The following is a 26,513-nucleotide window of genomic DNA, read 5'->3' on the forward strand; positions in this document are numbered from 1 at the left end:
CAGGACAATGTCTAGAAGAGTATTTCTTAGGTTTTCCTCCAGGATCTTTATAATTTGAAGTCTTACATTTAAGTCTTTAATCCACCTTAAGTTAATTTTTATATATGATGAGAGTCCTTTCCCTATTGCTGTCAACAAATTCAACTTTGTTGAAGATCAGATGGTTGTAAGTATGCGGTATTATTTGTGGGCTCTTTACCCTGTTGAATTGGTCTATGTGTGTGTTTTTATATGAGTACCATGCTGTTTTGGTAGCCTTGTAGTATAGTTTGAAGTTGAATAATGTCATGCCTTCAGCTTTGTCTTTATTTCTTAGGATTGCCTTAGCTATTTGGTCTCTTTTTTCGTTCCCTAAGAGTCTTAAAATAGTTTTGCTTTTTTTTTTTTTTTTGCTAATTCTGTGAAGAATATCATTGGTAGTTTGATAAGAATAGCATTGCATCTGCAAATTGCTTTGGGTAACATGGCCATTTTAAAATATTGATTCTTCTTATCCGTGAGCATGGAATGTTTTTCCATGTGTTTGTGTCATCTTTGATTTCTTTCAGCAGTGTTTTGCAATTCTTCTTGTAGAGATCTTTCACTTCCCTGGTAAGTTGTATTTCTAGGTACTTAATCTTTTCATGTCTATTGTGCATGGGATGATGTTCTTGATTTGGTGCTCAGCTTGCATGTTGTTGGTGCATAGAAATGCTACTCATTTTCATACGTTGATTTTGCTTCCTGAAACTTACTAAAGGTGGTTATTAAATCAAGCATCTTTTGGGCTGAGACTACTGGGTTTTTTAGATAGAATCAGGGAGTCAAACTATCCCTGTTTACAAATAATATGATTCAGGGATAGTTTGACTCTCTGATTCTATCTGAAAAAGCCCACAGATTTTATGTAAAAAACCCTGCAAGCTGTTCCTGTTGGCAGATGATATGATTTATAAATAAAATATTTTAAAATAAATATTTCTAAAATATTTATAAATAAAATCATATCATCTGCAAACAAGGAGAGTTTGAAACACTCTCTTCCAATTTGGATACTTTTTATTCCTTTCTCTTTCCTGATTGCTCTGGTCAGGAATGCCAGTACCATGTTCAATAGGAGTGGGAGAGGGCATCCTTGTCTTGTTCCAGTTGCCAAGGGGAATGCTTTCAGCTTTTGCCCTTTCAGTATTATGTTGGCTGTAGGTTTTTCATAGATAGCTCTTATTATTTTGAAGTATGTTCCTTCAGTGCCTAGTTTATTGAGAGTTTTTAACATGAAGGGATGTTGAACTTTTTCAAAAGCCTTTTCTGCTTCTATTGAGATGATCACGTGCTTTTTATTTTTAGCTCTGTTTATGTGATGAATCATATTCATTAATTTGTGTATGTTGAACCAACTTTGCATCCTAGGGATAAATTCTACTTGATTATGGTGGATAAGTTTTTTGATATGCTGCTGGATTCGGTTTGCCAGTATTTTATTGGGGATTTTTGCATCAACGTTCATCAAAGTTATTCCTCTGATGCTTTCTCTTTTTGTTGTGTCTCTGCCAGGTTTTGATTTCCCCTTAATTTCATTATTTACTCAGCAGTTATTCAGGAGTAGGTTGTTTAATTAATGTGGAATTGTATGAATTGCGGAATTTTCTTAATATTCATTTCTATTTTTATTGTACTGTGGTCCTAGAATGTGTTTGTTATGTTTTCAGTTTTGTTTTGTTTTGTTTTTTTCAATTTGCTGAGGATCTTTTTGTGGCTGATTGTGTGGTCGATTTTAGAGCATGTGTTATGTGTGGATAAGAAGAATATATATTTTGTTTTGGGGTGGAGCATTCTATAGATGTCTATTAGGTCCATTTGGTCCAGTGTCAAGTTCAGGTCCTGAATATCTGTGTTAGTTTTCTGCCTCTGTGATCTGTCTAACATGGTCAGTGGGGTGTTGAAGTATCCTACCATTATTGTGTGGTTATCTAAGTCTCTTTGTAAGTCTCTAAGAGCTTTCTTTATGAATTTGAGTGCCTCTCTGTTGGGTGCATATATATTTAGGATAGTTAGGTCTTCTTATTGAATTGAACTCTTGACCATTATATAATTCCCTTCTTTGTCTTTTTTGATCTTTGTCACTTAAAAGTCTGTTTTGTCTGAAATTAGAATACCAACTCCTGCTTTTTTTCTGTTTTCCATTCATTTGACAGATTTTTCTCCACTCCTTTACTTTGAGCCTATGGGGTCACTGCATGTGAGACAGGTCTCTTGAAGACCACACATACTGTTAGGTCTTGCTTCTTTATCCAATTTGCCATTTATTTAATTGAAGCACTTAGCTCATTTACATTCAAAGATAGTATTATTATGTTTAGATTTGATCCTGTGAATCATGTTTTTAGTTGGTTATTATACAGATGTTTTTGTGTGATTGGCAGGTAGTGTCACTGGTTTATATATGTGAATGTGTTTTTGTAGTGGCTGGTAATAGTCTCTCCTTTCCATATTTAGCACTCCCTTCAGGACCTCTTGTAAGGCAGGTCTGGTGGTAAAGAATTCCCTTAGCATTTGCTTATCTACAAAGGTTCTTATTTCTCTTTCACTTATGAAGCTTAGTTTGGCTGAATATAAAATTCTTGGTTGGAATTTCCTTTCTGTGGTAATGCTGATTATTTATAGACCTCCAGTCTATTATGGCATGTAGTGTTTCTGCTTAGAGGTTTACTGTTAGCCTGATGAGGGTTCCCTTTGTAGGTTACCTGCCCCTTCTCTCTTGCTGCCTTCAACATTTTCTTTCATTTTGACCTTGGAAACCTGATAACTATCTGTCTTGGAGGTTATCTTCTTGTGTAGTATTTTGCTGGGGTTCTCTAAATTTCTTGAATTTGAATGTTGGCCTCTCTAGTGAGGTTTGGGAAGTTTTCATGAATGATGTCGTGAAATGTTTTCCAAGTTGCTTGCTTTCTCTCTTTCTCTTATAGGGGCCCCAGTGAGTCATAGCTTTGGTCTCTCTACATAATTCCACATTTCTCAGGTTTTGTTCATACTTCTTTATTACTTTTTATGTATTTTTATCTGACTGAGTTATTTTAGTGAACTTGTTTTCAAATTCTGAGATTGTTTCCTCAATTTGGACGAGTCTCCTGTTAATACTTGCAATTGTATTCTGAAATTCTTGAAGTGAGTTTTTCAGCTCTATCAGATAAGTTTGTTTTTTTCTTAAAAAGGCCATTTTGTCTTTCATCTCCTGTATTATTTTACGTATTTCTTAGAATTGTTGAATTGGGTTTCAACTTTCTCCTGAATTTTTTTTTTTTTTTTTTTTTTTTTTTGTGATGGAGTCTCGCTTTGTGGCCCAGGCTGGAGTGCAGTGGTGCAATATCAGCTCACTGCATGCTACGCCTCCCGGGTTCATGCCATTCTCCTGCTTCAGCTTCCCGAGTAGCTGGGACTACAGGCACCCACCACCACACTCGGCTAATTTTTTGTATTTTTTTTAGTAGAGACAGGGTTTCACCATGTCAGCCAGGATGGTCTCGATCTCCTGACCTTGTGATCCGCACGCCTTGGCCTCCCAAAGTGCTGGGATTACAGGCGTGAGCCACCATGCCCAGCCAACTTTCTCCTGAATCTTGATAATGGTTTCAGTCTACATTCTGAATTTTACTTCTGTCATTTCAGCCATTTCAGCCTGGTTAAAAATCATTGCTAGGGAACTAGTGTGGTAATTTGGAGGTAAGATGACACTCTGCTTTTTGAGCTTCCTGAGTTGTTGTGCTGGTTCCTTCTCATCTTTGTGGGCTGATTTTCTTCAATTTTTGAAGTTGCTGTCCTTTGGATGGGATTTTTTTGCTTTTATTTTCATATCCTTTGTGGGTTGATTGTGGTATAAGGTAAGTTTAGTTAACTGGCTTCATTTCAGTAATATTTTAGAGGGCCAAGGCTCAGCTCAGCACTCTGGGCTACATGTTCTCACTCTGTGGGGCTGGTGGGCCCTTTGCCTTGTTCTCTGTTCCTGTGAGGTTAGGATCCTGCTGCACTGGAGAGGTCGAGGTGTTCCCAGACTGCTGGCCACAACCCTTCAATGGGTGGTACCAGCCAAAGAACTTCTTTGAGTGGTAGCAGCAGGATCCAGGCTCATTCACAAATGCCAGCAGCAGCAGCAGTAGCATGCAGGGTACATGCTCATGAGATCGGGCAGGGCATGGGCACAGGGCTACCAGCCTCTGTGCAGGCTTTGGCTGTGGGAGCAGTGGTAGCATGGTGTGGGGTGGAACCACTAGCATCTGTGTGCACATTTGCACTGGCAACAGTCTTGGTGTGGGGACACTGGTAAGTGCGGGGCTGACAGCCTCTGTGCACGGGTTTGCTCTGGCAGCAATGACAATGCACGGCCACTGGCCTTTGTGCATGCATTTGCACCAGCAACAATGGTGGTGCAGGACAGGGGAGTGGACCCACTAGTCTCCATGTGCATGTTTGCACCAGCAATGTTGGCATGGTGAGGGAGAGAGCAGGGTGTGCTTATACCATCAGCAGTGACACAGTGGGTGCACACACATACAGGAACCTGTTGGGGAGAAGAGGCGAGGTCCACTTGTGCGCACATACACCAGCAAAGCAATGGGGGCCATGGATGAGTGTGTGCCAGTGAAGAGGCATGAGAGAGGCTGCTGTGGGAGGAGGGTGTGAGTGGGCTGGTGCGTATTGGTGGAGCTCTCCAATGGTCAGGTGCATTCTGCCAGTGCAGCAGCTCTCATGCAGGTCCCCAGGAGTCACCCCAGTTGGGCATCCAAGGCTGCACTGCAAGCAGGCACAGGCAAGCTAGGACCCTGGGAGAGACCAACAGACAAGGAGGTGCTCAGGTTGGACTGGTCCCATCTCACTGGCAAGAAGGCCTTGCTATCTTCAGGTCCAATGATCACCCTAAGGTTAAAAATCTCCTAGGGGAGCATGGTAAGCCTTGAGGGATGGGTATCCCTGGCCATGCTCCACTGCAGATGTTCTTACATCAAACCTTCTGGACTCTGCACAGGTTGGAGTCTGGCCCCTACCACCTCTCTAAGCAGCTCTCCCTGCCAGCTCAAGTGTCCAGAGGGATTGTGGGGTCTCCTGCTGCCAGGATTCCAGGGGTTCATGGTGAGAACAGGTTTCTCCTTGCCTGCTCAAGTCACCCCTTCCCCAAGAGTCCTTGGGGGCCAGGAATGAGTGTGCAGTAGCCCCATGCAGGGTTCCTAGTTTTCTCCCCCTTCAGCCCAGTGCCTATATCCTCCCTCTGTCCACTCTCAATACCTTCCATTTGAAGACCTACTTGGAGTGCACCAGTCTTCCTGGTGCCCCAGTCCCTCAGTGGCTGGGTCTAGTCCACCATCTTGCCTCTGTTCCCATATTTTCTTTAAAGACATAAGAAAATTCTTCCCAATCAAATACAAAAAGTCTATTCTAAGTTGAATATGAAAGAATATATATACTACCAGTGGTAAAAGATATTGTTGACTTTTAACCAAAAACTCATAAATCAAAATGCAGTTGGCCTTTAAAGAACACAGGTTTGGACTACATGTGTTTATTTATATATAATTTTCCTCCAGCTCTGCCACCTCTGAGACAGCAAGAACCCCTCCTTTTCCTCCTTCTCCAAAGCTTAATTAACATGAAGATTGTGAGGATGAAGACCTTTAGGATGATCCACTTTCACTTAATGAAATATAAGTAAATATATTTTCACTTTTTTTCAATTTTCTTAATATCATTTTATCTAGCTTACTTCATTGTAAGAATACAGCATATAATTCATATAACATACAAAATATATGTTAATCAACTGTTTATGTTATCAGTAAGAATTTCAGTCAACAATAGCCTGTTAGAAGTCAAGTTCAAGGGTTAATTGTAACCACAATAATAACAAAAGCAATTTGTTCAGTTTTTAAGATATTCCAGATTTCATCTTCTTAAGAACCTTATGAGGAACATAATACTGTACAAATATCTCCATTATACAAGTGAGTGAACTAAAGTTTAAAGAAGTTAATGTAGGGGAGTAAAAAATGGCTTCCTTCAACTCTTCTAGGTTCCTTGTCTGGAATATGAATTAAATTGATATAAGACATAAGATTAACAGGAGGAAAATATATTTAGTGATGCGCACATGCATGGGAGTTCCACAAAATGAGACTTGAAGAAGGATCAGGTGACTAAAGCTTCTATAGCATCCTGGGCTGCAGAAAGGAATAGGGACTTGGGGCTTCTGGGAGGTGGTGGCACAAGTCATGGGAGGCTGAGGGGAGGAGTCCTGGTGAATAAGTGTCTTGTTATGCATATAAAAGTCTCTCAGGTAATGGAAGCTATCAGGATCAGTGCTCGGTGAATAAGGGTGGGGGATGTATAGGAAAGTGAATCCCAGGAGGAAAAAAAAGGTTCTAAAGCAGCCCAGTGCCCCCTAAATTTGCCCACCCTTTTGTTCTTAGTCCTCAGTGCAACCTCTGTTGCAGTTAACACCTAAAGCATGCATGCCCTGGAGCTTGCCTTCAAGTTGTCCTTGTGAAGGTGAAGATGGCTGGTTCACTGCTGTAATTGAACTAGGCTACAGTTTCATAATCTGTCTGTACCTCTCCACTGGTATTAATTAATTTATTCAGAATTCTATTTATGAATTGATGCATGCATTTATTGAGCATCTTCTTAGTAGTAAGGGTCAAAGGCAAAGTCTGTGGGCTCATTATGTAGGTAGATGGACAGTCACGTAAACCACATAATATAGTGGGACAGTACAAGAACAAGATATGTAACAAGAAGCAACAGTAAGGAAAAAAATAATGAACTGGGAAGTGTTGGGGTGGAGAGTCTGGGGAAATTTTTACTGAGGTGTTAGAAACATTTGAGTTGAGTGTTCAAGATAAACCTAATGTTAACCCAATCTCTGCAGTGCTGCCTGACCCCTATAAACCTCCCAAACTCCGCAATGTTCAGCTAGCCTATAGCATACTAAAATGTGAGTGTTTGCTTAAAAAGCAAAACTAAGAAATGAATGAATTGGGTTTATGTTTATTTTTGTGGGGACAGTTCCAGCTTTTTACAAAAATGAAGTAAGTGCAGCAGGAACGAGTATTTGGGGTAGATCATGGAGATAATGGAAAATATTTTACCCTTCACCCTCTCCCTCCAAAATGTCTGTAGCAGATGCTGTTTAGCAGCAACCTGATAATTAATATTAACCAGAGTAGTTACTTTTTCTTAACACGGACACCTGACTCACTGTTCTGCTACCATTTAGCAGCAGACTGATAATTAATATTAACCAGAGTGGCTACTTTTTCTTAACACAGACACCTGACTCAGTCTTCTGCATATATTAATAATTCTTCAGAATAGGTACTAGTCACCCCATTTTTAGATGTAGTTAAGGACATTTTAATTCAGGGACTTGTCTAGGTCACAGTAAGTCCCTGAGCAAGGATTGATTGGGCCTAACTTCTGTTTCTTGTGCACGTGGAGAGGAATCTCCATATTCCTAGCTGTAGCAGCTGCCAACAATGAAATGTGCACTTCCCCTCCACAAGTACACAAGAAAACCAGAGCCAATGCCATTGAGTTTTGATAAATGTATACTATCTCAGACCAAATATTGCAAAACGCCTTCATTTAAATTAAAAACATGAAACTAATGTCATGTTTTAGCAAGATATTTAAATCTGTTCCCTCTCCCTCCCTGCAATAAAATGAAGGCTGTCATTTATTGCCATTGACAAAATCCTTATCTTTCATTAGCAAATAAATAATAAACTGAACCCCTTAGACATGACTTCACATCATAGACATGGTATCTTTGTCTACAAAATTTCTACATAAAAAGTAGTGAAGTGGGACTCCTTTCCTAAAGGCAAACTAACAACTATTGGTTCATCCACAGTTCCATCAAAGGAGGGATCTTCCTACTGACCAGAAGACCTGAACAGCCTGAGAATGATTCCTTTCAACTCCGAGAGAAGAAGCTGCAGATGAAGAGCAAGTAGGATGGTGAAGTGCTTAATCAGTGGCCAGGCAATCAATAAACACAACAGGTCAAATTAGTTGAATTGAATTAAATTGACCTTATGTCTTTGGAGAAAATCCTAAAGACAGACAGAAAGAGAGCAGGCTGGCCAGGCACAGTGGCTCATGTCTGTAATCCCAGCACTTTGGGAGGCCGAGGCGGGTGGATCATCTGAGGTCAAGAGTTTGAGAACAGCCTGGCCAACATGGTGAAACCCTGTCTATACTAAATACACAAAAATTAGCCAGGCATAGTGGTGGGTGTCTGCAATCCCAGCTACTTGGGAGGCTGAGGCAGGAGAATTGCTTGAACTCAGGAGGTGGAGGCTGCAGTGAGCAGCCTGGGCAGCAGAGTGAGACTACGTCTCAAAAAGAAAAAGAAAAAAGAGAGAGAGAAAAAACAGGCTAGGGTTGCATGGGCTTGTAATAGCAAAGGAAATCCAGGAGTTAAGAAATTTTAGATGATAGCCTATTAAAGACCAGTTAGAGATGTATGCATCTTCAATGTGAGGAGGCTTCAACAGAAAGAAAAAACAGTATTGTCTGTACATATATAGTGTTTGCATATACAGAGAATTGTCTATGCCCTTTTCCTTCTCACTCTGTTTCCCTGTCTGTTGGTTATTTTTCTCAGCCAGTAAACTTAATCAAGTTTTCTTTTACTATCAAGCTCCCATTCAATTTTATTCTCCTCCTTTCTCAAACTTTCTTACTTCGTGTTCTCTGCTCAATGTATACTTTCTCATTGCTCTGCTGAACTTACACTATTGACTCCTTAATTGCTTAATTCTCTAATTGTAGAAATAAGAATCTTGATCTACAAACTCAGATGTACAAGAAATATATCACAATTTAATTTAATACATTGATTCTTTAAATCAACCTAATTCTAGTTATAAGCCATATCTTACTCAGCTCTTAAGATAATCAATCCCCATCTTGCAAGATCCTCCAGGACCTAGCATTGAAGAGACCTTTAAAGTCTTCTGTGACACTAGTTGGAGACAAGCAATTTCATGTTCAAGCTGACATGGAGCTTTTTAGCGCAGATTTGCTGATGCTTTGAAATTGTTTACTCCTGGGACCAAGACATCATTTTTGAGAATAAGAATCCTGTACCTAGGGTTCAGCATCTCTGAGTACATTCATTCTAAAGTGTAGGATTTCCACAGGACACCAAACAAGGCAGGGAGCAGGGTGTGTCTACTGAGGGACTCACCCACTTTCCCCTTTTATGAATATGGTGGACATGTTCTCATTGTCTCCTTGTCCTCAAAAGACTTCCTCACTTTTGCTCTTATCTATGGTATCTACCGTGATCTAGGCTTTCAAAAAAAAAAAAAAAACTGTGAGAAACTTCACTTCGAGTGGCTCCTCTTCTTCCCTTAAAACTTGCTAAGACTAGGAACGATACATAGCATTAGCATGTAGAAAAAGGAAGAAAGAATTTTATAAGAATAAAACATTGGCTAATCCCACCATAAGTCATCCTACCACACAACCTATTGAGCACTTTCTTTTTTGTCCAGGTAAACTTGACCTAATTTTTCTGGTCACCCAAAGTCCACAGTTTACATTAGAGTCACTCTAGGTGTTGTACATTCTATCTGTTTGGATAAATTCTTAAAGACATACATTCATCATTGTAGTATAATACAGAGTAGTTTCACTGTCTAAAAATCCTCTATTCCCCACCTATTTCTTCCTCTTTTCCTTCTAATCCCTAGAAACCACTGGTACTTTTTATGATCTTCCTAGTTTTGCCTTTTACAGAATGTCAAGTAGCTGAAATTATACAGTAGATAGCTCTTAAAAAGTGGCGCCTTTTACCTAGAAACATGCATTTAAATTTCCTGCATGTCGTTTCATGGCTTCATAGCTCATTTCTTTTTAGTGCTTAATAATATTCTGCTGTCTGAAATCAACTGTTTACAGTTGATTTATCCATTCGCCTACTAAAAAACATTTTGGTTGCTTTCAAGTTTTGAAAATTTTGACTAAAGCTGCTATATACAGCTGTGTGCAGGATTTTGTGTGGACGTAAGTTTTCAACTTATTTGGGTAAATACCAGGGAGTGCCATTGCTGGATTGTATGAAAATAACATATTTAGTTTTGTCAGAAATTGTCAAACTGTCTTCCAAAGTGGCTACAACATTTCACATTCCCACTAGAAATGAATGAGATTTCCTGTTGCTCCATATCTTCACCAACATACATTATTGCCGGTGTTTTGAGTTTTAACTATTCTAATAAGTATGTAGTGATATCTCATTATTGTTTTAGTTTGCATTTCCTGATGACATATGATGTGGAGCATCTTCTTACATGTTTATATAACTTTCATATATATATATTCAGAGTTGTCTGTTAAAATCTTTGGCCCTGGACCTAATTTTGATGTTGAATATGATAGAGCACTCTTTTTTTTTTTTAAAGGACTTTGGCCTTTTGGCTTCAATAGAAGGGCATTCTCCTGGTATCCCCTAGCTATTCTGACATTTTCTTCTCTGTCTCATTTATATTAAATACTTCCCACTGACTCCTTGACTTTTGGTTTTCTCAAGGTTCCCTTCACAGCTTTCCCTGGGAGCACTCACCCACAATTATGGTTTCAACTACCGTTATCTCAATCCCTATATTACCTAACTCAGTAAGTTTTATGCAAATGCTCAAGTTGGAAACATAAGAAATATTTTTGACATCTTTGTCTTCTTCACCCTCACTCCCAAACCTATTTATCAGAATATCTTGCTAACTTTCCAGCTCAATCAGTATGCAAATGACTCTATCTCACTTTCATAATGTACATTTCCATAGAGAACATTCAACTCTATTACATAAGCATCAAATATAAATCATAGGCAAAATGTTTAATATGTTTTGAGTACAAGTATGAAGCCAGTAAGCTAAAGCTGGTAAGGCATGGGCAGAATTCATTCAATATGTTAAGGGTAAGTTAAGTATATAACATATAAAGCATAAGATAAGTAGTTAGCAAGTCAAGTACATATGTATTAAACATAGAGAGGAATGGCAGGACCACAAGATACTGAATATTCCTCAGGCACTTGAGACTAAGCCTGAAAGAGGCACTAAAATATTCAAAATGTGCTAAATATACATAATACCTAATAGTCATGAGATCTTAATTCAGTCACCTATTGATTAAACCCATTCTGATGCATGTGACCTTCAACCAAGGAACACATATGAAATTCCTGAATGTTCATCAAACTAATTGGCAAACTGCAACTAACTGCACATACTTATCTTTCAGTGTCTTTGATAGAGGTAGTGTCTGCTATTGATTCAGGGCACCTTCTGTCCATGGTTCACCATCAGCAAGGGAGACTGATGTGGAAGAATGAGAGAGAAAGAGGAAGAGAGAGAGAGAGAGAGAGAGAGAAAGAGAGAGAATATAAAAATATTGAATACCCCAAAAATTCAATTGTGTGCTTCTTTACCCAACTTTCTCCCTATTCTAAATGTGTTATTTTATTGTATCACTTTCCCCATAGTTCTTCTTCTTTTTTTTAATCTTTTCTTAAAATACCTTTATCTCCTTTTCAAGCCCAAAAGATGGTTTTGCCAGATATAGGGTATATATTGCTGGGCAATAGGATTTGGAGGATGGTGAAAATATATTTCACTCATCATTTGAAATATATTGTGCCATTTCCATCTGGCCTGCATGGTTTCTTTATTGTTTATTTTTTATTTTATTACTATTATACTTTAAGTTTTAGGGTACATGTGCACAATGTGCAGGTCAGTTACATATGTATACATGTGCCATGCTGGTGTGCTGCACCCATTAACTCGTCATTTAGCACTAGGTATATCTCCTAATGCTATCCCTCCCCGCTCCTCCCACCCCACAACAATCCCCAGAGTGTGATGTTCCCCTTCCTGTGTCCATGTGTTCTCATTGTTCAATTCCCACCTATGAGTGAGAATATGCGGTGTTTGGTTTTTTGTTCTTGAGATAGTTTACTGAGAATGATAATTTCCAATTTCATCCATGTCCCTACAAAGGACATGAACCCATCACTTTTTATGGCTGCATAGTATTCCATGATGTATATGTGCCACATTTTCTTAATCCAGTCTATCATTGTTGGACATTTGGGTTGGTTCCAAGTCTTTGCTATTGTGAATAGTGCCACAAAAAATTAATGAATCCAGGAGCTGGTTTTTTGAAAGGATCAACAAAATTGATAGACCGCTAGCAAGACTAATAAAGAATAAAAGAGAGAAGAATCAAATAGACGCAATAAAAAATGATAAAGAGGATATCACCACTGATCCCACAAAAATACAAACTACCATCAGAGAATACTGCAAACACCTCTACGCAAATAAACTAGAAAATCTGGAAGAAATGGATAAATTCATCGACACATACACTCTCCCAAGACTAAACCAGGAAGAAGTTGAATTTCTGAATAGACTAATAACAGGCTCTGAAATTGTCTTCTTGTGTGGTTTAAAATGGACTTAATGAAGTGGTGATTCAGTTTCCACTGTGAGTCTTTCTATTCCATAACCTCTGGGACAGCTTACCTGTTGGTGTGCTTGGAGGTGATCGTTGCATCAATTTTTTTTTTACTTAACACCATCTTGTATCAATATCCTACAGCCTCTCTCATCACTCTTCACTTTAGCCTTCCAGCTCACCTCTGTTACCTCCAATGCTATCTGCCCCCATTGATCAGTCAAATGATAGCCAGACTGATCTTCTTAACATACACTTTGACCATGTTCATTCCAAACACTACTGAACACTCAGCATGTGCCAAGTATAATGCAAGGTCTAGGGATAGAGCAGATATAGCTGTCTTCTCTATCACAGGTTTAGCTTTAGTGGCTTTGGGGTAAGGTAGGGTAGAAAGTGAGGCTGGATTTACCAGGCAACAAATAAATACTCACATAAGTAATTGAAAATTTCAATTTTAGTATGAGTTATTACAGAAAGGTAAAGGTTTTAAAACAGGAGTAACAAATAAAGATTGAGAAGAAGACTGGGGAAGATCTCCCTGAGGAAGTGAGCTGGGGGGCAAAAGAGTAGGAATTAGCAGGAGCTAAAGACAGGACAGCCTTCTAGCTGAAGGAAAAGCAAATGAGGGAGGCTGAGAGCCCAAAGGAACATAGCGCACTTCAGAGATTGGCAAGAAAACCACTGGTGCCTTTAATTCATTTTACTAAGAAGCTGAATGGCCTGAGATGAGGTTATAAATCTGGATAGAGAGAAATCATGCACCCATTTTAAAGATGTTTACCTTTATTCTAAGAGCAATGAGAAACCATAGAGCAGTTTTCAGCACAGGAATGACACACACTTATTAGTGTTTTAAAGGTTAGATTGAGTTTTGCTTGAACCAGGGCAAATGGAGAGAAGTTCAGTTGTGGATAAGCCATTGTCAAGCCTGAGCAAATGGTGGCCTTGCTTAGGCTGTGGACAATGAAGAAGAAAGTGAATGTTTGCATGTGAGATATAGCTTATATATTTAAAATTCTACAGAAATCACTAGTGAATAAATATTATGGATGAACCTATTTCTAGCAAGAAGGAAAAAATGTTTAAAACAAAAACATTATATTGTGACTCATTATAGTATGATACAAAGCAAAATAGTTCTCCTTATCATCTCCCCACATGAAGACATTTTTATTTTATGTAAATTTTCATTGTTTGGTTCATCCACTTTAATCTATTGAAGAAGATTCCAAATTGTCTACAAGATTCCACCGTCTCCCTTCTTTAGTCCTTTCCCATTAAAACTAATGACTATTTAAAATCCACAGATCTGGTCCTGCATAAAAATCATAGATAACTCTCCATTGCTTAAAGAATGCCTTAAATAATTTTAAAAGCTTATTTTCAGGCCGGGCGTGGTGGCTCACGCCTGTAATCCCAGCACTTTGGGAGGCCGAAGTGGGCGGATCACAAGGTCAAGAGATTGAGACCATCCTGGCCAACATGGTGAAACCCCGTCTCCACTAAAAATAAGAAAAATAGCTGGGCATGGTAGAGAACATCTGTAGTCCCAGCTACTTGGGAGGCTGATGCAGAAGAATTGCTTGAACCTAGGAGGCAGAGGTTGCAGTGAGCCAAGATCACGCCACTGCACTCCAGCCTGGCAACAGAGTGAGACTCCATCTCAAAAAAAAAAATAAATAAAAATAAAATATATAAATAAAAGCTTGTTTTCAACTTGCAAACGGAAAATATAAAAAGACATGAGAATCTCTGCATAGAAATGTTTTCCTCTAAGCAACTAAATTTCTTTTATTTCCTCTCCCTATAATCTCCATTTCAAATCTGAAAACCCCACACACCCCAACTGTGAATTGTTGATTTATAAAACTGAGAAACTTCCACAATCTAGCTCTGTTACATTAAAATAGTGTCATCTTCTGCTTCTCTTCACCATGCCATCCTACTCGCTTTTTCCAAAAAAAGCACTATTAAATTTCATCTTTTATTTCCCCAGAATGGTTTCATTCATTTTTTCTCTAAGTATAAAAAACCCTACTCATCATTAAGTACATAGCAATTGCTAAATTTTTTGACACCTTCCTTATTTTTCTAGGCAAAATTTTTTTCCACACTGTAGTACGTTCTTTTCTCTCTTGTGATGGCCTGTGAACATTTGCCTTGTGTTAAGCTTATTTCTGCCTCTCTGAGAAAAATGTGAACTTTCTGAGGAGGAAGGATGTTTGTGGTCTTCCCTAGAGCCTAGTCCATTGCCTGATATATAGTGTGTGTTTGGTTATTTTTATAAACTCTTTTTTTATCTTAATGTTTTTATTTTATCTCTGTGAGGAGAAAATTTGCAATGGGTCTCTAGCATTTGTGTACTTCTTGTGAGTAGAAGCACGGACTGTCTGCTCTGGAATACCTTTGCAGGGATAGTTGGATAACAAACAGGTGCAAAGTAGAGCTAGTGTTTCTCTCAGAAACAAAGGATCACTCTGTTCACTGTCTGATATAATGATAACGATGTCTCTTTCTGGGGCCAAGATTAGGCAGGCTTACTGCCTCTTATAAAAGATTTGGCTTCCCCAAACTCAGACTGCTCTCCTGGAACACAACCCACTGTGTTCACAGGTATCACCTGACCCTGCTTGCTTTGACTTTTGGGAACTGGAGTTGAAGGAACTGGAACAAAGGCTGAGACTCTGGATGCTGCTATTGCTGTCAGGAATAAAATCCTTTGTCTCTGATCCTGGAGTCTCAAGTCTTCTGCCAGCTTCTATGAATCCATAGCAGATTAACTTGTTAGTGGATAAGTAGGATAAAATCTCAGACCCTTCATGGTTCTTAACAATGACCAGGCCACCAACTGTCATGCCAGATTCTGTCTCCTTTTGATTTTTATTGGAAACCAACCAAACATTAAGGGCTTTCCTCCAAAAGAGGCAACATTGAAGACAAAAAAAGAGAGAATTTTCCTATGTTCTCATGCCTGGAAATCATTAATCTTTAATCTGTGGGAAAGGCTATAAATCAATGGGAACTGACATTTCAAGTTATAAATGAAACTGCCTTAATATTTCAAAGACACTGACCCTAAATGTCTTCCAAAATGTACAGGACTGCTCCAGTGTGTAGAAAGTTTAATTCTAGATTTTTGAACATATATTACTAAAACTATTACTTAGCACTACATTGATGACAAAATAAATACATCTTAGGCTGATAACACGTTACTTGGATCATATTCCCATTTCATAAAAAGATAAATGTATGTTGCCAAACCGATTTTTTATTTTTGAAATGATATACTCTTTCTTTATCAATATGCAGCTGACTGCTAACCTACAGAAAGTGTGAATTTTTTAAAAGTAGAAAAGTAGTGTCTTGGTCTGCTTGGGCTGCTATAACAAAATACCATAGACTGGGTGGTTTAAACAACTAACATTTATTTCTCACAGTTCTGGAGATTTGGAAGTCCAAGATCAAGATGCCAGCTGACTCAGTTTAATGTGAGGGCTTCCGTCTTCTCTGGCAGACCCCAGCTTTCTTGTTGTTCTTCTCACATGCTAGAAAGAGAGAAGGAGTGCAAGCTCTTTGATCTTTTCTGATAAGGGCACTAATCCCATTATGAGGACCTTTTACCATCATGATCTCACCTAAAGGTAATTACCTGCCAAAGGCCCCATCTCAAAATAGAACCACATTGAGGGTTAGGGTTTCAACATATGAATTGTGGGGAGGCACAATTCAGTCCATAGCAAGCAATATACTGTTTATATTAGTAATATTATGCTCCTACAATGAAAGTATTAACATCTCTTCTTGTAAACCCAATCTATATTTGCAGATAAATCTAAAATGTTGATAACACTAAGTCATAAAAAGTTTTTTTCTCTTCTTTATTCTATAATTTTTGTTATTTAAAAAATATAAATAATATTTTGTTTTACACTTACATGTATTTATTATTTTTCAATAACAACAAAAGCATGGTTATAACTTTTACTTAGATATGTTTTATAAGAAACTATTCCAATGATAGATATGTTTTATAAGAAACTATTCCAATGATAGTTAAAAAATATTAGACAAAGTGAACATAGAATATGTTCGTATGCCCACAATGGTCCTAATTGATTAATACTTGTGAACTAAAAGAAAAAAATAAATTCAACCATCACTTTACACATTTGTAATTGATACATTATATGCACACTGTTTAGGCAGCTAGTCCTATCTCCTTTGTCTAATATTTCTCATAAAATTATATAATTTAAATTTTCAAATTTATCACAAGTAGAGAAAATAGGAAAACACGGGAACCCCTCACCTAATTTCAATAGTTATGACCACTTGGCTCTTTAGGAAAAAAAACTCTACTTCCTTTGTAATCCAGAATGAAAAATTTTAAGAGCAAAATAGTAACATTCCTTCTTAAGTAATTTATTAAAGGGAAGTTTTGGTATACCGGCAGTTAGAAAAGGTGTGGGCCTGAGGAAATAGAGAGGAAATAGAGGAAAAAATGCTGGGAAAAGGAAAAAAAAAAGAAAGGTTTCCAATGGATTGTCATTACCCTCATTTTGATAGTTTTAAAGCTAGTACTTGCAGTAAAATGAACTTTATTGAGCACATAAAATATTTCCTATATTAACTATCTCATATCTTGAAGAGGTGTTAACAACTGCTAGATCATTATAAATCACTTTTTCCAAAATAAGTCTTTAATTCATTCTATATTAGTTCATTCTCATGCTACCATGAAGAAATATCCAAGACTGGGTAATTTATAAAGAAAAGAGGTTTAATTGGCTCAGTTCTGCACGGCTGGGCAGGCCTTAGGAAACTTACAATCATGGTGGAAGGCACCTCTTCACAGGGTGACAGGAGAGAAAATGAGAACCTAGCGAAGGGAGAAGCCTCTTATAAAACCATGAGATCTCATGAGAACTCACTTACTATCACAAGAGCAGCATTGGGAGAACCAACTCCATGATTCAGTTACCTCCCACAGTGTCCCTCCCTAAACACTTTGGAATTATGAGATTACAATTCAAGATAAGATTTGGGTGGGGGCATAAAGACAAACCATATCACATTTTTTTCACTCATTATCAAAACAAATATCACTTGAAGATCTACTGTGACCCAAGTGTTTTGAGAAGCACTGAGCTTAACAGCATTAAAAGAGATATAAGTTCTAGTCTAAAAAATATTTTTTCTTGACACCTCTAATGTATTATGCGTTCCTTTTTTACTCATAATATACTTATAAGTATACTTACATTTCCATTTGAAAATATGTTACCTGTAGGCAAAACCCCATCGTATATTCACTGTGTGTAGCTTTACTTAGTAGGCAATCAATGAATATATATTTGAAAGGGTTATATTTTTATTGCAAATGAATATAATATCAGGGTTTATATCTCACATTTATTGTGCTGTATCATATGCTCATTTCTTCAACTTTAATTGAGATTACTAACTTTTAGCTTCTGTTATTTATAGAGTCAAAAAGACATAAATTGTCCTGTGACATTGTAATTTTAATTCCATTAGTTTCCCCTAAAAAGAAACAATCTTATGATTTTAGCTTCTTAAAATTTTCAACTTTATAATTTTCTTTTAAATCAAGACCCAAAACTTAACCCAGCACATCCAAAACTCTTTCTTTAACCTACCATATGTTTTTATTAGAAACCACAAATAATATAATGATTATAAGAAACTTGTAAGTAATATTATCACAGATTACCTCACATATGAAAATAAGTGATTTACTTATGTGGTAGAGAATAATAAAAATTAATTAGTACAAATACCTATGCTGTCCAATGGAAGTTTACTATAAAATATATGTTCAATGATTTCTTTTGTTTTGCAAAAAGAGATGGAAATGTCATCACAGATCTGATTCTTTCCTTTACTTCATACCTAAACAAACAAATGGAGAATTAAATAACTTTGTAAAAATTCCAGGTGATACCTCTCCTTCAGTGAAAGTTGATCTTGGAATACAGTTAACCTAATTAGGTAATCTTCTTCTCTATATATAGCTTTAATTAATACATAACTGATATTCTCTAATGTAGAACATACTGAGAGTCTTCAGGTTGCCTGTAATGACGGTTGTGCTGCTCTTAAGGGATCTTCTCAAGTGGGACAATACATCTTTCAGGTCATCATTGCTTGCTATGGGGAGAGTGACTGCCTTGAATGTAAAGTACTTATGGTGCAACTTGAAAATTGAGAAAAAGAATACTTTTGTTGCTGTATTTGGCCACAAATTTTATTAAAATGTATGTCAAATGCTATTTTTCATTACTTCTCTATTTTACTGTGATTTTTGGTTAAGACTATCATTTTGTAGCAAAGTCACTGTCTCCATCTTAAGAGTTATGGCATAATTGTTTGGTGCTAATTATTAAAAGAAAATAGTCATCCATGAAACAAATGGCCTGCTTATCTAGATAAATTGTCATCTTTTAAATGATATAGATGATCAGAGATTGAACTGTTTTCATTATCAGGAGAATTAAAATGGGAGAAGAATGTTCAAATGGTGTAAAGTTGTTAGTGGGAGCATTTGATTCTCACCTTTCTACCCCAGAACTATGCTTGAACTCTAGCTTCCACCAGAAAAAAATAAAACTTAAAAAAAATTCCTCATATTATTTCAAAATGCCTGACATTATTATAGATATCTGCATATTATTTAAACCTTGAAATCCATCATCTTAATCCTACTCCTATTATTCTGTTACCACATCATTAGGAAGTCCCTATAACTAGGGAACCCCAGATAAGACGCATGGTGCCATGGATCTTCCTGCTGAACCAGTATATAAACACTGCCATTAGGGAACCAAAAATGTAATAGATGCTCAAATAATGTCCTGGCAAATTACACCTGCTTGATGTCAATTGGCACAGAAATGGCTACAGCAGTAGTTTTCAAACTTCAGACTGCATCAGAATCACCAGGGGATAGAGGCAGGGTGATGCTGAGGCTGCTGGCTCAGGGATTACATTTTGAGAATCTCTGGCTAGAGTAATATAGAAGCTGAGAGGTGGACCTCAAGAGTCACCAAATACAGTCATGTACAGCTTTTAGATAATTCATGACCTTAAGCCCCAAAACATCAAGGTGGTGGCTAGCCCCAATCTCTCCAAAAGAAAATATAGGAGGACGAGTGGAATGAGTTCTTTGCTGTTGCAACTGATCTTGAGGCCATAATTGATACTCATAATCTCCTTTCTTTACCACATGTTCTAGATTGATCTCACTCTTGGCCAGCATTTAAGCAGGTCAAGTGGTATGACTTGCCTGGTATTATGACTCAGTTTTTCATCTCCAAAAGAGTTAGAGGCCTTTGTTGCTTTACCTAGTCAAGGATGTTTGCTCCCACTGGCCCTGCAAGCCTGAAAACACCAAAAATGGTGTCAGTTAATTTCCTGAGTCCCTTCACTCATTACAGAGAAGCAACACCATTTTTCATTGGTACTATGGTTTGGTTTATACCCACCAAAATTCAAACTTTTGTAATTTGATCTGCAACATAGTGATGTTGGGAGGTGTGGCCCAGTAGTAGGTGTTTTGATCAGGGGGGCAGATTCCACATAACTGACTTGGTGCCATTTTCTCATTAGTAAGTGAGTTCTCATTCTTCAAGACTGAATTAGTTCTTGCCAGAATGGATTAGTTCCCTCCAAAATGGGTTGTATAAAGTAAGGATGCCCCTTGGGTTTTGTCTTTTTGCACATGTCTGCCTCTCTTTTGATCTTCTTTACCATGTTATGATGCAGCACAAAAGCCCTCCTCAGTAGCCAGGTCCATGTCCCTGAACATCCCAGCCTGCAGAACAGTGAACTAAATAAACCTTTCTACCCAGTCTTGGGTATTCTGTTATAGTAGCAAAACATACTGAAACCATTGGTAATCATCAGTACACTATGTTGAACTATGATACTGCCAATCCAACACACTGCCCAGCCCCTGAATTCATATGTGTAATTTCAAGGAGAGAGGCATCAGTGCAACGTAGGTAGATGACATAGCAACCTGTGCAACCTGTTCATGTAAGTTATTTTTACCCTCTGGGATCTGCTTGGATTCACTCTTGAATATATCATTTCAGTCATGAAATGGATTGTTTTTGTACTAACCCAAATGTATGCCTCATAGAATGTTATAATACTCAATTTGTTATGGACAAACCATTGTTGTCCACAGTCAGGTGTTCAGTCTTTAGTGGGGCCCAGTGTCATTCCAGAAGATATGCCAAATGCTAAGTTTTCCTCCTCTTGCTCCACAACTATAATGGTTTGCACTGTGACTCTATTAGGGTATGATAGGGACACCACACAATATCTTCATCCAATGGATACCTCCAGCACCATCCAATTTGCTGAGTAATACAATCCAAATGACAGGGCAGCTTAAACCTCAGCCTGAACCTACTTCACAGTTCTTTCTTCCTATGGGTCCCACTCAAAACTAGTAGTCACCAGGTATGTAGACTGGAGCAGAATTACCATATGCAGTATATGGCCTCCAAAATCCAATGAGGCTCATCAATAATCCATTACTTTCTCAGTTTTAGGGGATGCAAAGTTCATACATTTCCATGAATTTCTTAAATTGACAAATTAAAATTGTACATATTTATTGTAATACACCGTTAGCTCTTAAATATATATATGTTGTGGAATGGCTCAATCAAGCTAAGCAACATGCACTTTATCTTCCATACTAATCATTTTTTGTGGTGAGAACACTTAAAATCTACTCTTAGTGATTTTCAAGAGATTATATATACATTGTTGTTTACTATAGTCACCATGTGTTACAATAGATTTCTTGAGTTTATTCCTTTTGTCTAACTGAAATTTTGTGTCCTATGCCCAACATCTTCCCAGCTTCCCACCTCCCAGCCCCTGGTAATCACCATTCTACTGTGCCTGGCTTGTTTAACTCAATATAATGTTCCCCAGGTTCATCCACATTGTTGCAAATGACAGGATCTCCTTCATTTTTAAGGCTGAATAGTATTCCATTATATATATATTATATATTTTTATATAATATTTTACATATATAATATTATATATATTTTTATATATATGTGTGTGTGTGTAATCTATTGACGGACTGTCAGTTTGAGTCCATAACTTGGCTATTGTGAATAGTGCAACAATGAACATGGTAGTACAGATATCTCTTTGACATACTAATTTCATTTTCTTTGGATATATCCCTAGTAGTTGTATTACTGAATAATTTGGAAGTTCTATTTTTATTTTTTTGAGAAAATTCCATACCATTTTCTATAATGACCATTTAATTTTATAGGGTATATCAGCAAGGTCCAGAAAAATTTTATCAGTCTGGCAAGGTCTTGGATCTTCATGGGGTTATCTCTCCTTCACTTCCATTTACATGCCTTGTTAAGGTATTCAAAATATTTACTAGCTTCTTTTCAACAGGTGCTATTAGTATGCCACCAATATGGTGGACTAGCCTAGTGTACTGTGATATGTCAAGACAATCAGTGTGCCTCTGGTCTATATTTTAACGAATAACAACAGAGTTAGCATAGTTCCAAGAAAGTGAGATCTATGTAGAACAATTATACTGAAGTTCTGTCAAGTGGCACCTTTAAGAAGCTGTTTGTTACTCCAGAGAAATAGAACTAATAGAATTTGTGTGTGAAGTGATTTATTATAATTGGCTCATGCATTATGGAGACTGGCAATCTAAATCTGCAATGTGGACCAGCACACTCAAGACCCAGGAAAGCCAATGGTGTAGATGAAGTCCAAAGGGAGTCTGTTGGAAAATTATTTTGCTCAGGGAAGTGACAGTCAATATTTTTATTCTTTTGGGGTCTTCAACTGATTGGATGAGGCCCGCACACATTATGGAGGGCAATTTTCTCTACTGATTAAAAGGTTAATTTCATCCAAAAATACTCTCACAGAAACACCTAGGATAATTTTTCACCAAATATTTGGATATTTCATGATCTGATCAATTTGACGTAAAATGGGTCATCATGGCTGTAATAAAATGTGGAGCAAAAGGATATAAGGTTATGGAAGAAGACAGTATACAATATACCTTCTCTTTGGAACTTGGAATCTAATACAGAAATGTAGTAAAAATGGTTAAGTCAAAGCTGACACATAGTGTACAAAGAGTGGAGCAGACGGTGCAGTCTTCCCCAGTACAGACAAGAGTGTGCATTGTCTATAGAGAATTTAATAACAATAAGAAATTGGCTATGATTTGCCCTACTATTATCACTGTGTTCCAGCAATTCTAAACAATTCAAAAATAAAATACTCCTCCTTGAGAAACATCTTTGGTAGATCTAATTTCAAAACAATTGCTGAGGTTCCCATTGAGATTTAATAATATTATATACATGCAAGATTTAAGCTAGAAAAAATACTTATTCTTTAATAAACAATGTATTCTATGTGGAAGTTAATTCAAAGAAGCCCAGTTAGACAGACCTCCCCTGACTGTGCTGCACATGGTAACTTTGAGACTGTTTGGAACTGTTGGGAGTCATTCAAGCTCTCTTCAGATGCTCTTTGTGTCTCCAGTCCCTGTGGTCTTGCATATTCTTGCATTACACCTTTAGATTTCAAATAAACAATGACAGTACAGTGACCTGTAAAATAAAAAAAATGGAACTTGAGTTATTTCAATTTTGTCATTTTAATAATACATACAAACTATTCTCTAACCATAGAGAATTTACTCTTTTGGAAATATCTGTTACTTTTTTCTTGTTCATTTTTTCTGATTATTATTTTTGATTTAATTTTATTATTATTGAAAATAATAGAAAAGGAAATAAAAATAATGTGCTCTGGGTGTGAAATAAGAGAGAAAAGGGTTACAAATTATCTGCCCCAGTATCAAAGGTACTAAGCTGAGAGTATTCTAAGTGCTCCCAACAGTTGTAAAAGAAACAGATGAGAAAAAGAATGGAATTCTAGTTGTGGGGTAAAAGAGGAAGCAATTGGGGAATCAATTCAAAAGTTTTAATTTTTAAAGGTTTTTAATTTTTATGGATATATAGTAGGTGTATATATTTATGGGGTGCATGAGATATACTGATAAAGACATACAATGTACAATAATCACAACAGGGTAAAGAGAGTGCCCATTGAGACAATGATAAATTGTCTCAAGCATTTATCATTTCTTTGTGTTCCAAACATTCCATTATACTCCTAGTTATTTTTAAATATACAATACATTTTTTGTTGACTGCAATCACCCTGTTGTGCTATCAAATACTATATTTTATTTATTCTATCTAATTACATTTTTGTACCCATTAACCATCCTCACATGCCCCCTCACCCACTACCTTTCCCAGCCTGTGTAACAATTATTGCACTCTCTATATCCATGAGTTCCATTGTCTTAATTTTTAGCTCCCACCAATGTCTTTCTGTGCCTGGTTTATTTCACTTAACACAATTCTATCCACGTTGTTGCAAATGACAGAATCTCATTCTTTTTAGGGCTGAATAGTATTTCATTGTGTATATGTACCACATTTTCTTTATCCATTCTTCTGTTGATGGACACTTAGGTTGCTTTCGAATCTTGGCTCTTGGGAATAGTGTTGCGATAAACACAGAGTGCAGACATCTCTTTGATATTCTGATTTCCTTTCTTCTGGATATAGCCAGCTGTGGGATTTTTGGATCACAGGGTACTTCTATTTTGAGTTTTCTGAGGAACCTTCATACTGTTCTCCATAATGGCTATACTAATTTACATTCCCACCTACAGTGTACAGGGTTCCTTTTTCTCCACCTCTTCGCCAGCATTTGTTAGTGTTTGTCCTTTGGATAAAAGCCATTTTGAGGCTGGGCACAGTGGCTTACGCCTTAATCCCAGCACTTTGGGAGGCCAAGGCAGGCGGATCAAGAGGTCAGGAGTTCAAGACCAGCCTGGCCAACATAGTGAAACCCCGTATCTACTAAAAATTAGCCGGGTGTGGTGGTGGGTGACTGTAACCCCAGCTACTTAGGAGGCTGAGGCAGGAGAATTTCTTGAACCCAGGAGGCAAAGGTTGCAGTGAGCCGAGATCTCGCCACTGCACTCCAACCCAAGCAACAGTTTGAGACTCTTATCTCAAAACAAAAATAAAAACAAAAACAAAAAAGCCATTTTGTCTAGGATGAGATGGTATCTTACTGCAATTTTGATTTGCATTTCTATGATGATCAATGATGTTGAGCACCTTTTCATATATCTGTTTGCCATTGTATGTCTTCTTTTGAGAAACATCTGTTCAGATCTTTTCCTAATTTTTAAATCAGATTTATTACCTTTTATTAAATAGAGTGGTTTGAGCTCCTTATATATTCTGGTTATTAATCCTTCGTCACATAGATAGTTTGCAAATATTTTCTCTCATTCTGTGGGTTGTGTCTTCACTTTGTTGATTGTTTTCTTTGCCTTGCAGAAGCTTTTCAACTTGATGTGATCCCATTTATCCATTTTTGCGTTGGTTGCCTGTGCTTATGGGGTATTACTCAAAAAATCTTTGTCCAGTCCAGCATCCTGGAATTTCCCCAATGTTTTATTTTAATAGTTTCATAGTTTAAGATCTTAGATGTAAGTCTTTAATTCATTTGACTTAATTTTTGTATATGGTGAGAGAGAGGAGTCTCGTTTCATTCCTTTGTATGGATATCCAGTTTTTCTAGCACCATTTATTGAAGAAACTGTCCTTTCCCCAGTGTATGTTCTTGGCACCATCGTTTAAAATGAGTTCACTGTAGATGTATGGACTTATTTCTGGGCTCTCTATTCTGTTCCATTGGTATATGTGCCTGTTTTTATGCTAGTATCATGCTGTTTTGGCTACTATTTATCTGTAGTATAATTTGAAGTCAGGTAACATGATTCCTCCAGTTTTGTTCTTTTTGCTCAGAATGGCTTTGGCTAGTGTATGTCTTTTGTGGTTCCACATAAATTTTAAGATTTTTTTTCTATTTCTGTGAAGAATGTCCTTAATATTTGGATAGAGATTGCACTGATCTGTAGACTGCTTTGGGTAGTATGGAGATTTTAACAATACTGATTATTCCAACTGATGAGTATAGAATATCTTTCCATTTTTCATGTGTCCTCTTCAATTTCTTCCATCAATGTCTTATAGTTTTCACTGTAGAGAGCTTTCACTTCTTTGGTTAATTCTTGGGTATTTTATTTTATCTGCAGCTATTGTAAATTGGATTATTTTCTCGATTTCCTTTTCAGATTATTTGCTGTTGGCATACAGAAATGCTGTAAATGTTTGTATGCTGATTTTATATCCTGCAATTTCATTGAATTTGCTTATCAGTTCTAGCAGTTTTTTCATGGAGTTTTAAGGCTTTTCCAAATATAAGGTCATATCATCTGCAAACAAGAATAATCTGATTTCCTCCTTTCCAATTTGGATGCATGTTGTTTCTTTCTCTTGTCTGATTGTTCTAGCCAGGATCTCCAGTACTAGGTTGAATAACAGTGGTGAAAGTCAGCATCCTTGTCTTGTTACAAATCTTAGAAGAAAGGCTTTAAGTTTTAACCCACTCAGTACGACACTGCCTGTGGGGCTATTGTATATGGTTTTATTGTGTTGAGGTATGTTCTTTCTGCACCCAGTTTTTGAGGGTTTTTGTCATGAAAGGATGTTGAATTTTATAAAATACTTTTTCAGCATTAATTGAATTAATATATGATTTGTATCCTTCATCCTGTTGATATGACCTATCACACTGATTGATTTACATATGTTGAATTATCCTTGCATCCCGGGGATAAATCCCACTTGGTCATGCATGCTGAATGATCTTGTATATGTATTGCTGAATTTGGTCTGCTAGAATTTTGTTGAGGTTTTTGGATCAATGTCCAACAGGGATAATGGCCTGTAGTTTTCTTTTTTTGATGTGTCTTTGTATGGTTTTCATTTCAGAATAATACTGGCCTTATAGAATGAGTTTGGAAGTAT

Source organism: Pan paniscus, chromosome 7 (assembly GCF_029289425.2).
Source record: "Pan paniscus chromosome 7, NHGRI_mPanPan1-v2.0_pri, whole genome shotgun sequence".
Taxonomy (NCBI): domain Eukaryota; kingdom Metazoa; phylum Chordata; class Mammalia; order Primates; family Hominidae; genus Pan; species Pan paniscus.